The 15,077-nt window shown below is 44.8% G+C and overlaps 1 long non-coding RNA gene across 8 annotated transcripts; it reads right to left on the bottom strand.

Annotated features, from left to right (window-relative positions):
- Window positions 1-121: 121 nt before the first annotated feature.
- LOC106565353 (uncharacterized) lies at window positions 122-14,913 on the bottom strand. Of its 8 annotated transcripts, XR_006758037.1 has the most exons (19): window positions 13,272-14,903; window positions 12,267-12,353; window positions 11,915-12,084; window positions 11,611-11,704; window positions 11,356-11,417; window positions 10,715-11,106; window positions 10,513-10,601; window positions 10,131-10,215; window positions 9,267-9,370; window positions 8,709-8,993; window positions 8,414-8,489; window positions 7,246-7,369; window positions 6,962-7,043; window positions 6,671-6,836; window positions 6,504-6,559; window positions 5,038-5,112; window positions 4,471-4,617; window positions 4,330-4,381; window positions 122-542 (listed from the first exon to the last, which is right to left on the bottom strand). It is a non-coding gene; the product is annotated as an uncharacterized lncRNA (long non-coding RNA). The 8 variants fall into 8 exon arrangements; XR_006758033.1 differs by having other exon boundaries at window positions 6,962-8,993; window positions 10,715-10,786; window positions 10,876-11,106; window positions 13,272-14,913; XR_006758036.1 differs by having other exon boundaries at window positions 7,246-8,993; window positions 13,272-14,912.
- Window positions 14,914-15,077: the final 164 nt, after the last annotated feature.

Raw genomic sequence — 15,077 nt, 5'->3', positions numbered from 1 at the left:
TCCTGTTGGAAGCGCTGCATGTCCAGGTGGATATTAAGCAGCTCTCTGGTCCAGGCTAAGGTGGGATCCACATCCTCAATTAACACATCTTCTACATCAGCCTCAGTCATGGGGTGGGGGGGGGGCAGTAGTGAGGAGTCTGACCCATGAGCCCCTAGGCTGCCTTAGCTAGATTTTTTTTATTTTTATATTGCATGAACAAAAAAATCTCATTCAAAAAAACAAACACACACACTACATGCGTTTTTGGAATATAGTAACCGCTACCTTAGTTTGAGTGTGGGTGGTCATGAATGAGGAGGGGGGCGCAGTCTGGTCTACTGATCCATAATGTGGTGTTGTTGGAAGACTGAGATGGGGGCGCTGGCCGTGCCAGTACGGGACTGATGGGGAGGGAGGCTGCAGCAGGGTGGAGGCTCGCTGTCACTGGGACCTGGGTTGGAGGTGGTAGAGGAGCTGCAGGTGGTAGCAGCTCTTTGACCGGGGAGTATAGCAGAACTCTAGGCCGTCGTGGTTGTCATCTGGAAGCACGCACCGCCACCCTGCACACAGAGAGAGTTACTGTAAGACTCCCAAGGATTGGAGACATAGGGCCAGTTTCCCAGACAAACATTAAGCTTTGCCCTGGAGTAAAAAGTGATTTGGATTGAGATTCTCCATGTATTCGGGAAAACCCTCCCCGTAAGGTTTAGGGACTGATGTTGACATAGTGGCCACCAGTACAGGTGGTTGAGTGTGCGGTCTCCCACTCCCTGCGCCACTGAGTCTGTGTCCGGCTGTGGGTGAGGCCCTCTGCACCAGGGCTGGGCAAACAGGTCACACTCTGGACCTTTACACCGGATCTTCACAGCTAGCTAGCTGGTACCGAGTGGCTAACGCCCTTGTCCAGAAGCATGCAAAAGTTAGCCTCGAGCTAGCCTCGAGCTAGGCCCATCTCCCAGCTAGCAAACGAAGTACACCACCTACAATACCCCTCTTGACAATTGGCCTGGACCCTTTGTCGACACGGAGCCCCGCCAATCCATCACGACTGATCTGCTGACGTAATTCAGCCGATGGGCTCTCAACCGGCCTTGTCTGTACATTATGCCCTGAATCCATCCTACCACGCCCAGAAATCTGCTCCTTTTATTCTCTGTTCCCAAAGCACTAGACGACCAGTTCTTATAGCCTTTAGCCGTACCCTCATCCTACTCTGTTAATGTAGAGGTTAACCTAAGCCCTGCAGCCTCCAGCATCACTCCCATTCCCCAGGCACTCTCATTTGTTGACTTCTGCTACCGTAAAAGCCTTTGGTTTATGCATGTTACCATCAGAAGCCTCCTCCCTAAGTTTGCTTTATTCACTGCTTTAGCACACTCCGCCAACCCTGATGTCCTAGCCGTGTCTGAATCCTGGCTTAGGAAGGCCACCAAAAATTCTGAAATGTCCATCCCCAATTACATTTTCCGTCAAGACAGAACTGATAAAGGGGTCAGAATGACAATCTACTATAAAGATAGCCTGCAGAGTTCTGTCATTATATCCAGGTTTATGCCCAAACAGTTCGAGCTTCTACTTTTAAACATCCATCTCTCCAGAAATAAGCCCCTCACTATTGTCGCTTGTTATAGACCCCCCCCTCAGCTCCCAGCTATGCCCTGGACACCATATGTGAATTGATTGCCCCACATCTATTGTGAGAGTTCGTACTGCTCGGTGACCTAAATTGGTATATGCTTAACACCCCGGCCATCCTACAATCTATGCTAGATGCCCTCAATCTCACACAAATTATCAAGGAACCTACCAGGTACAACCCCAAAGCCGTAAACACGGGCACCCTCATAGATATCATCCTGACCGACTTGCCCTCTAAATACACCTCTGCTGTTTTCAACCAGGATCTCAGTGATCTCTGCCTCATTGCCTGCGTCCGTCATGGGTCCACGGTCAAACAACCACGCCTCACCACTGTCAAACGCTCCCTAAAACACTTCTGCGAGCAGGCCTTTCTAAATCGACCAGGCCCGGGTATCCTGGAAGGATATTGACCTCATCCCATCAGTAGAGGATGCCTGGTTGTTCTTTAAAAAGTGGGAATAGTCCCCGCGATATGAACATTTTCAGGGAAGTCAGGAACCAATACACACAGTCAGTTAGGAAAGCAAAGGCTAGCTTTTTCAAACAGAATTTTGCATCCTGCAGCACTAATTCCAAAAAGTTTGGCCGCCTTTCCTTCCATTTCCCTGCTGCCAATGACTGGAACGAATAGCAAAAATCACTGAAGTTGGAGACATATCTCCCTCACATCTTGAATAAGCATGCCCCATTAAAAAAAAATTGAACTAAGAACAGATTAGCCCTTTGTTCACTCCAGACTTGACTGCCCTTGACCAGCACAAAAACAACCTGTGGCGCACTGCACTACCATCGAATAGTCCCCACGATATGCAACTTTTCAGGGAAGTCAGGAACCAATGCACAGTCAGATTGAAAAAGCTAGCCTTTGCTTTCCTAACAGAATTTTGCATCCTGCAGCACTAATTCCAAAAAGTTTTTGGACACTGTAAAGTACATGGAGAATAAGAGTACCACTGCACTAAGACTAGGAAACACTGTCACCACTGATAAATCCACGATAATCGAGAATTTCAATAAGCATCCATCTACGGCTGGCCATGCTTTCCACCTGGCTACCACCTGCACTCAAGGTCCTAAACGATATAACAACCATCGATAAAAGACAGTACTGCGCAGCCATCATTGACCTGGCCAAGAATTTCGACTCTTGTCAATTACCGTATTCTTATCAGCAGACTCAACAGCCTTGGTTTCTCTAATGACTGCCTCGCCTGGTTCACCAACTACTTCTCAGATAGAGTTCAGTGTGTCAAATCGGAGGGCCTGTTGTCCGGACCTCTGGCAGTCTCTATGGGGTGCCACAGGGTTCAATTCTCAGGCTGACTCTTTTCTATATATATATCAATGATGTCGCTCTTGCTGCAGGTGATTCCCTGATCCATGTCTATGCAGACGACACCATTCTGTATACATCTGGCCCTTCTTTGGACACTGTGTTAACAAATCTCCAAACGAGCTTCAATGCCATACAAGTCTCCTTCCGTGGCCTCCAACTGCTCTTAAATGCTAGTAAAACAAAATGCATGCTCTTCAACCGATCACCGCCCGCACCCGCCTAGCATCACTACTCTGGATGGTTCTGACTTAGAATATGTGGACAACTATAAATACCTAGGTGCCCGGGCTAGACTGTAAACTCTTCTTCCAGACTCATATTAAGCATCTCCAATCCAAAATTTTATCTAGAATCGGCTTCCTATTTCGCAACAAAGCCTCCTTCACTCATGCTGCCAAACATACCCTCGTAAAACTGACTATCCTACCGATCCTTGACTTTGGCCATGTCATTTACAAAATAGCCTCCAACACTCTACTCATCAAATTGGATGCTGTCGATCACAGTGCCATCCGTTTTGTCACCAAAGCCCCATATACTACCCACCACTGCGACCGGTTTGCTCTCGTTGGCTGGTACTCGCTACATATTCGTCGCCAAACCCACTGGCTCCAGGTCATCTATAAGTCTTTGCTAGGTAAAGCTCCGCCTTATCTCAACTCAATGGTCACCAGAGCAACACCCACCTGTAGCACACGCTCCAGCAGGTAGAATTCACTGGTCATCCCCAAAGCCAACACCTACTTTGGCCGCCTTTCCTTCCAGTTACATTACATTTACATTTAAGTCATTTAGCAGACGCTCTTATCCAGAGCGACTTACAAATTGGTGGATTCACCTTATGATATCCAGTGGAACAGCCACTTTAGAATAGTGCATCTAAATCTTTTAGGGGGGGGGGCGAATTTCAAAAATCACTGAAGCTTGAGACATATCTCCCTCACTAACTTTAAGCGTCAGCTGTCAAATCAGGTTGCCGATCGCTGCAGCTGTACACAACCCATCTGTAAATAGCCCATCCAACCAACTACCTACCTCATCCCCAAATTTGTTTTTCCCTTCTCTTTTGCACACCAGTATTTCTACTTGCACATCCTCATCTGCACATATATCACTCCAGTGTTAATTGCTAAATTGTAATTACTTCGCCACTATTGGCCTATTTATTGCCTAACCTCCTTACTTCATTTTGCACACACTGTATACAGATATTTCTATTTTTATTGACTTAATGTTTGTTTATCCCATGTGTAACTGTGTTGTTTTTGGTCGCACTGCTTTGCTTCATCTTGGCCAGGTCGCAGTTGTAAATGAGATCTTGTTCTCAACTGGCCTATCTGGTTAAATAATGTATTTATTATTTTTTAAACCTCACTGCTGTCTGTTTCCACTGCAGCACCACCCCTGGAGACACCGCAAACTCTGTAGAGCACAAAAAAGACAGGCTTGATACAGTTCAACACAGACAAGACACACTAGAATAATAAAACACAGCATCTGCTCACACACACCTGCTCCTGGCTGTGCAGTGCTATGTTGGTGCAGAAGCTGCCCATGTGAGCGGCGTGGGCTTCCCCTTCCCTCAGAAGCTGGTCTCTATAGAACTGGGCAGCCTCTCCTGCTTCTGGTGCTGCTCCGCAACCCACAGCCTCCAGCACCTGGAACAGAATACACCAGGGGATCTTCCGTCTCATTCAGTGTGTCTGAGGAATATACACTATTCTATATGTTTCCACTCTATTAACCAGGGGACATCTCATTCATTATGTCTATCGAGTCCCTTTCATATCCTTATTCCAGCTGTGGCCTGGATATCATCAATGAGGAAAATAGGTCTCTGACTTTACACCCATTAGCCTGGTCACAGAGCCGATTGTGCGGTCTTGCTAACTCCTATGGTCCATTGGAAAGACAGCACAAACCGATCTGGACCCAGGCTGTACATTAACAGGGTCAGCAGTGGTAATCGTGCATGAGAGACTTCCTCCACTACAGACAAACAGAGACAGGGATAATATTTCATGTGTTTTAGTTAGACTGAAGGCCAGCTGCCAGTGAAGTATGTGTCCAGGTGTTACCTTGGCCTGCAGACTGAGGGACCAGTGCCAGAGGGCCAGTTCTGTCTGCTCAGCCTCTCTCCTTCTGTGCTGCAGCTGTGAAGGCCAGGGAAGAAAAATACTGAGTTACATAACAGCCAGGAGTTCACCCCGACAATCAGAAGCTCACAGATGGATCATAGAAAGAGGAGATAATTAAAGCCAAGAAACATCCGAAAATACTATTTTTCAATTAAATCCTTGTATTTTAAAGTAACTTGAACACAATTTCTCGCCACAAGTCTTGGTACGTTGACTTTTAATATTTGAAACAACCATGTTAAAACAGCAATAAGCTCACCACAATGTTCCAGCATGCAAAAAATAAGAGCTGGCACGTATTGTTTAAAACCACATTTTATTTGTCACATGCACCGAATACAACAGGTGTAGACCTTACAGTGAAATGCTTACTAACAAGCCCTTAACCAACGATGCAGTTAAGAAAATACCTAAAATATTGAATATTAAGAAAGTATTAAGAGATAAGAAAAACAAATAATTAAGAGCAGCAGTGGATAACAACAGCAGGGCTATATACAGGGGGTACCGATACAGAGTCAACTGGTGTCGAGGTAATTAACATAAATATGCACATGCAGGTAGGGTTGTTAAAGTGGCTATGCATAGATAATAACAGAGAGTAGTAGCAGCGCGGGGGGATGCAAATAGTGTAAGTAGCCATTTGATTAGCTGTTCAGGAGTCTTATGGCTTGAAGGTAGCTGTTTAGAAGCCTTTTGGACCTAGACTTGGCGCTTCGGTACCGCTTGCCGTGCGGTAGCAGAGAGAACAGTCTATAACTAGGGTGGCTGGAGTCTTTGACACCGCCTGGTATAGAGGTCCTGGATGGCAGGAAGCTTGGTCCCGGTGATGTACCGGGCCGTACGCACTACCCTCTGTAGTGCCTTGCGGTCAGAGGCCGAGCAGTTGCCATACCAGGCAGTGATGCAACCCGTCAGGATGCTCTCGATGGTGCAGCTGTAGAACCTTTTGAGGATCTCAGGACCCATGCCAAATCTTTTCAGTCTCCTGAGGGGAATCAGTTTTGTCATGCCCTCTTCACGACTGTCTTGGTGTGCTTGGACCATGTTAGTTTGTTGATGATGATGTGGACGCCAAGGAACTTGAAGCTCTCAACCTGTTCCACTACAGCCCTGTCGATGAGAATGGGGGCGTGCTCAGTCCTCCATTTCCTGTAGTCCACAATCATCTCCTTTGTCTTGATCACGTTGAGGGAGAGGTTGTTGTCCTTGCACCACATGGTCAGGTCTCTGACCTCCCCCTATAGGCTGTCTCATCGTTGTCAGTGATCAGGCCTACCACTGTTGTGTCATCGGCAAACTTAATGGTGTTGGAGTTGTGCCTGGCCGTGCAGTCATGAGTGAACAGGGAGTACAGGAGGGGCCCCAGTGTTGAGGATCAGCGTGGCGGATGTGTTGTTACCTACCCTTACCACCTGGAGGCAGCCCGTCTCAACATCGAGTGTCCCGTTTCTCGCATCACCTAAATAAGGACCACATAAAGAACACAATATTAAAACACAGACTAACATAGGATCAGAATGTATCAAACACAACAGACTCGAACACAGGACCGAACGCAGTATCCATCTACCTTATAGCTCTGCTGATGCTCTGCTGATGCTGCAGGTACATAGTCCACAATCTGAACATACTGCAAAGAAGAGAGTGGTGGCTTTTGGTTTTCTCCATGCCTGTACTCTCCTCCACAACCGCTCTGCTTCGCTCCCGCCAACTCCTGAAAGTCCCCTGCTGTTTCACTGAGACATACAAAATGGTGGCAGTAGGCTTCACATTTCAGTGGAGGCTTCATTCAATGTGCCAGGAGACTGATCTAACAGAAAATAGCATCGAATAATGAGTCTTCATCTTAGTATCTCTTTACCTTTATCCATGTGACTCGGAGCCCTGCTCACTGTCGGTGACATTTTGACACGGGATGTGGCTTTCCTCCATGCCAACAGCACCTATAGGAAAATAAATGACATTTGTTGGTGAGTATTTCACACTGACTTGAGCAGTAGTTGCAGCCAGAATCAGTCGTGGTAACAGTACTGATAACATACGAAGCAGTAGAAATAAATTAGAAGCCAAGTCATTGAGCTTCTATAAAACGTTCAATGAAGCCTTAGACTTTATCATAGGTAATAGATAGAGCTGCTCTAACACCTTAACCTGAACAGTGCCGGTAGTGGTTCTCTGCCCTCTTCTCACTGCTCCTGGCTGCTGCCAACGGGGCTGCAGTCTCCTTCCACACACGCAGAACCCTCCCGGGAAGACGTAATACAAGTGTCTGTCAGTAAGATGACCAAAATTAACAAGTAAGAGACGGCGGATAAAGAGATTGAGACGGTGGATCCATTTGGGTTGATCCAGGAGGAAGTCATGATGATGCAGGCTGTAGCGCTCCTCTACAAGCTCATCGACCTGTTGTGTCTGGAGGTGATGCCACCACAGGGGATCATAGGCAGAGAGAGACAGCACGTCCCCTCGGACAAACAAAGCAGGGTGGAGTCTATTCTGCGAGGAGCATCAATCAGGTCAGACGGAACATGATGACCAAATGAATGAACAATAGAAATGTTAACTAACAACATTCAGAACAGTTAACATATTAATAGGGACGGGCAAGTTTGAGGGGTGCATACACACATCCATACCAACACATGCAGTCAGAGCCGGCCCTAGCCTTTTGGCGGGGCCCCACCTCGCGAGCAAAACATTTTAGCACCCCCCCCTCTTGAAAGCAGTGCGATTTTTGTTGTTGTTTAAGTTTTAAAGTTAATTTCTTGCAATGCTACATATTTTGACATGGGGCAGAGAGAAATGTTAGCAGCTTTTAATATGATACATGAGTGAGTGACTCCCAAAATCAAATGGGGGGCCCCCTGGTTGGTAATTCAACCATGATAAATACAAGTTTAAATAGCGCGGCGCTAGGCTAACTTATCAATCTAATACATTTTAGTTGACCTGGGCCAATTGAGTGACTGTCAGTGACAGAAGATAAACTGATGATGCACAACCAAATTTTGAAGCTGCACCTTATGTATTCTACTATTCTAACTGTCAAACGTTCAGATCCAGAGTTCCTAAAGAAATATAAATATATAGCCCATCCGTGATGTATATGATGTGAGCTCTGTTGTGCCTTCCAGGCCTGTAAAGGTGTGTTTGAGAAGTCTGACTCATGCCATGAAGACAATCTGACCCAGCCTGCTGTTCTTCTCTCCTCTTTGCTGGACACAATGACGTCAAAGAATGTAGGATTACTCTGGAGAAACCAAACAGAGCAAGGCTAATGGTAAACTATACTGTATATGGTAAAATGCTGTACCTCACTCCAGCCACTCAGGGCGCGTCGCACACAACACACTTCCCCATGTCGACCTGCCTGCGCCTCTCGGTTTCCCCTTAAGAGATACATAAAAACCAAACACGCATGAAGGATTAACCAAAATCTCAAAAGGGTCTAATCAAATCCTGTTAAGAACACACACCCGTCTACGTCTTTCTGAACCAGTTGGTCCACAACAGTCAGCGTGAGTAGCAGGTCATTAACGTGCATTATAACCTCAAGAAAAATATCATCCTGATCCTCACTGATAATTTTACAGTCAGTCGTACAGTACCTGTCCCGGATCATGGTGAAGTCGTCCTTCCACTGGCTCAGTGTGTTGTGGACTACAGTATGGTGGTCCAGTATGTCAGAGGCTCTCCGTTTCCCCTTCCTCGCCCTCCACTACCAGTGGTGCCAGGCTCTACTCAAACACAACCTCTCTTCATGCAGCAAGGCCCAAAGGGTAGGACAGCACGGGCTCTGTCTGGGTGTATGGCTGTACCATGATGGTGTGTGTGTGTGTGTTGGGACAGCTGTTTTATCATCCTCTCAGCCAGCCTCTGCTCCTTTCTCTCCTCTGAATGTCCCCACCAGGTGTAAAAGGCTCAGTTAGAGTGTGTCACACATTAAGACAAACGTCATCATCACCACCACAAGGCTAGCTATATGTAGTTCATAAATGTAGCCCTGGGCCCTTTTTCAAAAAAAAATATAATAGTAGTGGTGCTGATCTAGGATCAGTTTTGCTTTTCAGACCATAATTAATAAGATCACATGGACTGGGTGGACCTGATCCTAGATCAGCACTAGTTCAGAAACAGGATGTGATTATGGGGTTGTGTCGTCTCACCTCTCCCTGTGCCTTTTCCTCTGGCAGGTAAACTCAACCCAGGAGTTCAGACACTGTGGAAAGATGTGGTTCGCAAACCAGGCCTCAGGACGACGCTCCAGACCCTACAACCACACACAGTAATGTACAGGTAACTGCCAAAATAACAGAAACACTTGAGTAATAAAGTGTATTGAAAGCAGGTGCTTCTACACAGGTGTGGTTATAAGTTGATTAAGCAATTAACATCCCATCATGCTTAGGGTCATGTACAAAAATGCTTGGCAGGCCATTATTTTAGCTAGCATGGCTATACATCCATAGCATGACAATGCCCCCATTCATAGGGCACAAGTGGTCACTGAATGCTTTGACGATCATGAAAATGATGTAAACCGTATACCATGGACATCTCAGTCACCAGATCACAACCCAGTTGAACACTTTTGGGAGATTCAGAGCGGCGCTTGAGACAGCGTTTTCCCTCCACCATCAACAAAGTACGAAATTATAGAATTTTGCGTGGAAGAGTGATGTCGTATCCCTCCAATAGAGTTCCAGACACTTGCAGAATATACACCAACTGAAGGTGCATTGAAGCCGTTCTGGCTCGTGGTGGAGTCAATGCCCTATTGAGACACTTTATGTTGGTTTTATCTTTATTTTGACAGTTACACGTAGGTGTGTGTGTACCTGCATGTGTCAGTGCTCAACAAGCTGCTCTCTCCAGTGATTCAAGCAGTAGCTCTGTAATGACGTGCGGTCCAGAGAAACTATTTTCAGAATTACCCTTCTACTAACACGCAATACACTAGTTGTCTGGGAAGTAAAAAAAATATGTGTATGGACAGCATCGCTGAAATTTGCCAAAAGGAGCCTGCCAACCTGTAGTGGGTGTGTGTAATCTGTGTCTGAAGTACCCCATCTTCAGCTTCCTCCAGACGTTGCTGCCAGAGTATCCAATACCTGCCTGGAAGATACGGAGAAAACACATAACATAGCAGATGTGGTACTAACTCCGGAACAATTCAAATAACTATTATTTCCTGGGAGGGAATTCATGTGTAATGATGAATGGTATGTACAAGACGCATAACATAGAACACAAAAACATGTAGAATACAGTATAAAGGATTAGAAGCGATCTATGCTATCACAGGGTATATACACAGATGTATACAAATAAAACCTTCAAGTTGTACTGACACTAATGCAGGGTGAATATACTAACATGGATATTATAGTACTGTAGCAGCATAACTCTTACAGTGCGATGATGACGCTGGACAGCGATGTTCTTGTTGAGTCGATGAGTCCCTGAGCGATACTAAGGGCCAGACTTCTCAGGCCAGCGTGCTGCAGACAGAACAAATTACAGACAGAAAGTTAAGGAATACTCTGTGCTACAGCAACTTGTCTATGGACCGAGTATTGCAGAAATAATTCAGAAGTGCTTTGCTCCATCTCACCAATAGATGGCGGTGTTGGTGTTAACTTGCTGCTGCCTGATCTCTCTGACTCCTGCATGCACAGCTCCACATCTGCACATAAGCTCAGGAAATTCACTTAATCTTCTTGCAATATGTTCCGAAGTATGATGTTGAGGTGAATGAGGGCACATGAAGTTTACCATAAGGTGAGGATTGCTAATGTTGTTCTTGCAATAGTGTGTGACTTCACATCGGTCAGTGTGTGTGTGTAGTAGGATAGTGTCTTCAGCGCTCCAGTGGCCTGCGCTGTATGCTGCATTGTGCCAGATGGTCAACACCCTGCTCTCTGTCCACCTCTCTCTGTAGTCCACATCTCCACACATACCAATACCTCAGGACCAAGCAGAGTTGCCAGGCTCGCACAGCAACAGCTGAAACACAGGAGTTAGACCAATGCACGAGGGTTAACAACAACAGAAAGCAATGGTAATGTGAATGTGAAGTTCTAGAGGACAACAGGCAGGGTCTGTAGTATGTTGGAGACAACCCAAGTTTGGCTACAATTGTCAATATAGGTTTCTGATATCCTAAATTGGGAGTATATTATCCTGCACCATGAATGCCATCCAGTGATTGTAATAAGAGGTACAGTAGTACACATGATTAACAGAAGATGGCACCTTGTGGTTTCCTCTTAGCTTGGCGGAGGTGAACGTAGCTTATCCAGGCATGAACGTAGTGCCTATGACAGAATAACAACATGCATAAATCATACAATGCTGCGAATGGACATTCATTGCAAATTGTCATTCACATTCAAGGTAGTGAATGGACCTTCCTCTCCATTGTGTTTTTAGAGGGGTGATGAGGATGTGAGGAATCAAGGAAAGATTCATTGAAAAAGAGCCATAGAAATATTGATGTGATCAACTCACCTTACTATGTAGTCAGATGCCCAGTGCTTGGTCCTCCATATCACATGCATCATATCTCCTCCGCATCCCAGTCTGCCACATAGTCCACACCCAACTGTATTGGGGGAAACACATCAGCAGTAACACAGGCTGCCCCCTCCCCTTTCACTCACAAATTATTATATTGTCAAACACATATAATCACTCACGCAATGACTGTATGTAGGAAGCTCACTAACCTCCCAGAGGCAGTGTGTTGTTCCTAATTCAAAGTCATTTCAAATAAAATGAACAAAAATAGCATTTATGAGTTGTAATGTCTCACCGTAGAGCTGTGAGTTTCTGGAACTGAAGAGCAGATTCTTGCATCCTGTGTTTCGTTCTCATGTACACTTCCCAGCTATCCCAAGCCACACGCAGACACCGCCTCTCAGCTGGCATACAGGAGTAACTCTTGTTACTGCTGTGACACAACATGCCCTGCCAGCCTTACTGCTGGGGTCCATCATTTTCAGAAGAGAAACATTGATCCGGATTAATACCAAAACCACAATCATGCCAGTCCATACCAAAACATGTATCATTTCCACAAACAGACTTTCTCCGTAAGTACTGATGGGTGTGTATGGTCACCCCACAGCTGAGCAGCAGGTAGAGGGGTAGAGCCAGACACTGACCTGTAATGGCACTCTGCCCTCACGGTGAGCCTCAACTCCCTCCTAGCTGTCCACTCATCCTTCCAGCCCCACTCTGCGATGTGAGACCTACAGATTGGACAAGGTAACAGTCTTCCAGTTAGCGAACTCAGGCTACACACAGTGGATATATTAACAGCATAGTATCAAGAGCTTACAAATGTTATTTCCCCACCATTTGGAATTGACATTGTCATGCATTATAAATTCAAGCAGTGATGTAATCTGTCTGTAATCTATAGGCTATTCCTGAGAAAATGCACCTGGCTTTGTAAGGATGAACCCATTCAAATGTATTCTGTGTCCATAGTTTGAGGAACTCTGTGCACGGTGCATGGAAGAAAGACCGATTTCAGGGATGGCCAACTCCAGTCACTAAACATGCAGTACCTAAAAACCAGTGGTTCCCAACGTTTTTTGGTTACTGTACCACCAACTGAAGTTTGCTCTGGTCAGGGGGTACCCCTGAAATACGTCCTCGTGTACATTTTACCAGTAGGCTTATGGTCTCATGAGTCTTCTCAAGTACCCCATGTGGATAGGTCAAGTACCCCCAGGGGTACTTGTATTTGTGGTTAGTGCCATTTCGAATCCTTGGGACGTCCTAGCCCTTGATCGTGACTCTTAGTTCCATTACGTAACACATAAGTCATTGGACTCTTATATTTTTTATTTTAAGGATTATTTCACGCTGATGAAATATAAGGGCCATATGTTTCGAAAGCCGTATCGCAAGCGATGATTGACGTTTCTAAAAAAAAAAATAAAAAAAAAAAAAAACGCGTCGGGATTGTAGCTTGTTCAGGTGAGGTAGATTTGGGCGAAGCTAATTAGCCGGAAACTGTAGGTCCAAGGCAGAACATCGCCTACAGTTTTTGAGAGCTACACCTACCCTAACCATTTTAAGATGTCAACTTCAAATGGGGTAGGGACGTCCCAGGGATTCCAGATAGAAAATGCCATTTATTTGAAGGGGGTACTTCTCACCTTATTCTCGGCTCCTTGTCTTCCACCTTGGTTCCAGGTGTATCCGACTTTATAACTGGATATAGCATTGCGTGGAGTTCCTTTTGTACCAGATATGTTTGGTTTTTGGGTTCCTCGACCTCTGGAAGTCATTGCCACAACAGTTGCCTAGCTAACTACCTGAGAACACTAACTTTACTCACTAGCTCGTACTACTTACTGGCTGTCAATCAGATTACTAACTTCTTCAACTAAACAGAATTCACCCTTTCATTATCTTCATGTGAATAACGTAGCTACCGTTACATTTTCTTAATTCCCTAACTAGTTTCACGTCTATAGCTAGGTTTCCAACCAATTTGGGGCAGATTTTCATGCGAATAACCTCAAATCTACCTAAAACAATATGCATTTTCCCACCAGAGATGTTTTCATCAAACCAAAGTTTTTGGGAAATAGACAAGATTACATGTTTCTCCGCCCTAACAATGGGAGTCGTTGTTCACAAAGTGGCACGGCTGGCTGTCTAGTTCCCGCCTATTTTTTGGGATTGGTGGATACATCTATTTATTGTAATTAGTTTGTAATATTCGATGAGGGTTGTTAATTTCAACCGCCTGTATTCAATGACGAGAGATTATATACTACAGCCACATTACATGAATACGATGCTAAACCATCTCGAGACAACTCGAATATAAAGTGTTTTTTTTCTCAAAGTTGCTGGGATGTCACGTGTCCAACTTATATCAGTATACTCGTAACAACTTAAGCATTACGAAACTTCTATTCGATCAAATAAACCTCATGTAGAAAATAAGCCATTACATTTTCGTTGAACAAATTCGACACTCTCGCGGTTTTATTTTCGCTGACATTTTTAGGGCTGAGTAAACCCTCTCGTTTAGCCCTTTCCCCTGTGATTTGTCGCCACATATGGTTTGTTTACATTTCCTCGGTTGTGGTTAGGGGTAGGCCTACATCTCCATCCAGTGGTCGCGTCGGGGAAAACAGCTGTTGACAACAGAAGCATTAGCTAACCCTAACTCTTTTCATAACCTTAACCTCATAACCTGCTACATTAATTCACATATCCTGCTGCGTTAGTTCTCGTAACCTGCCACGTTAATTATCCTAGCCTGCGACGTTAATTATCCTGACTGCTATGTAAACAAACCATCTGTGCCCAAAGTCATCAGTATCACCACACCTGTTAAATTAGCTATCTTTGTGCGATTAATATAATTTATTTTTAACAAATTGTTTGATGCCTCTGTCATACCCAGTGAAATTAATAAACATGCGGATCTTTATGGTGGAACCAATGACGGTAAAGTTACCACCACTCACAGTGACCGCGTGTTGTTTTGCAAACGTTACTGTAGCAACCCTCTGTACAAATACTGAACTGATGAGCGTGATGTAAAGCACATCGAACTTTACCCTAAAATGACAGGGTGTGGTATCATTTACAAAGAAAGAAAAAAGGTGGATGTGTTGAGTGCCATTTGGTTGGCCTATATGTCAAATTATTAATTAAGGAAAGGGCTAGTTTGTTTAAAAAAGTACATTGAAAGTATGACAATTATCGATCAGTTTGGGCTTTCATCGATCCGCTTTGTAATATCAACAATTAGCTGGCCATACATAATGCCTGATATAAAAATACTCACTCGTAAAATACAAGCAGTCGTTGAAATTTCATCTAAATTCATATATATTAATTTCGTAGTCAAAAGAGACTATGTCAAAGACAATAATGGTTTAAATTAATGATTTATAATATTTTCATATGTTTGAGTAAGGCACTAGTGATGGGCACTATAT

This window comes from Salmo salar, chromosome ssa12 (assembly GCF_905237065.1).
Source record: "Salmo salar chromosome ssa12, Ssal_v3.1, whole genome shotgun sequence".
Lineage (NCBI taxonomy): Eukaryota > Metazoa > Chordata > Actinopteri > Salmoniformes > Salmonidae > Salmo > Salmo salar.
The sequence above is the reverse complement of the archived record's forward strand: the minus strand, read 5'-3'. Positions and strand labels throughout refer to the sequence as shown.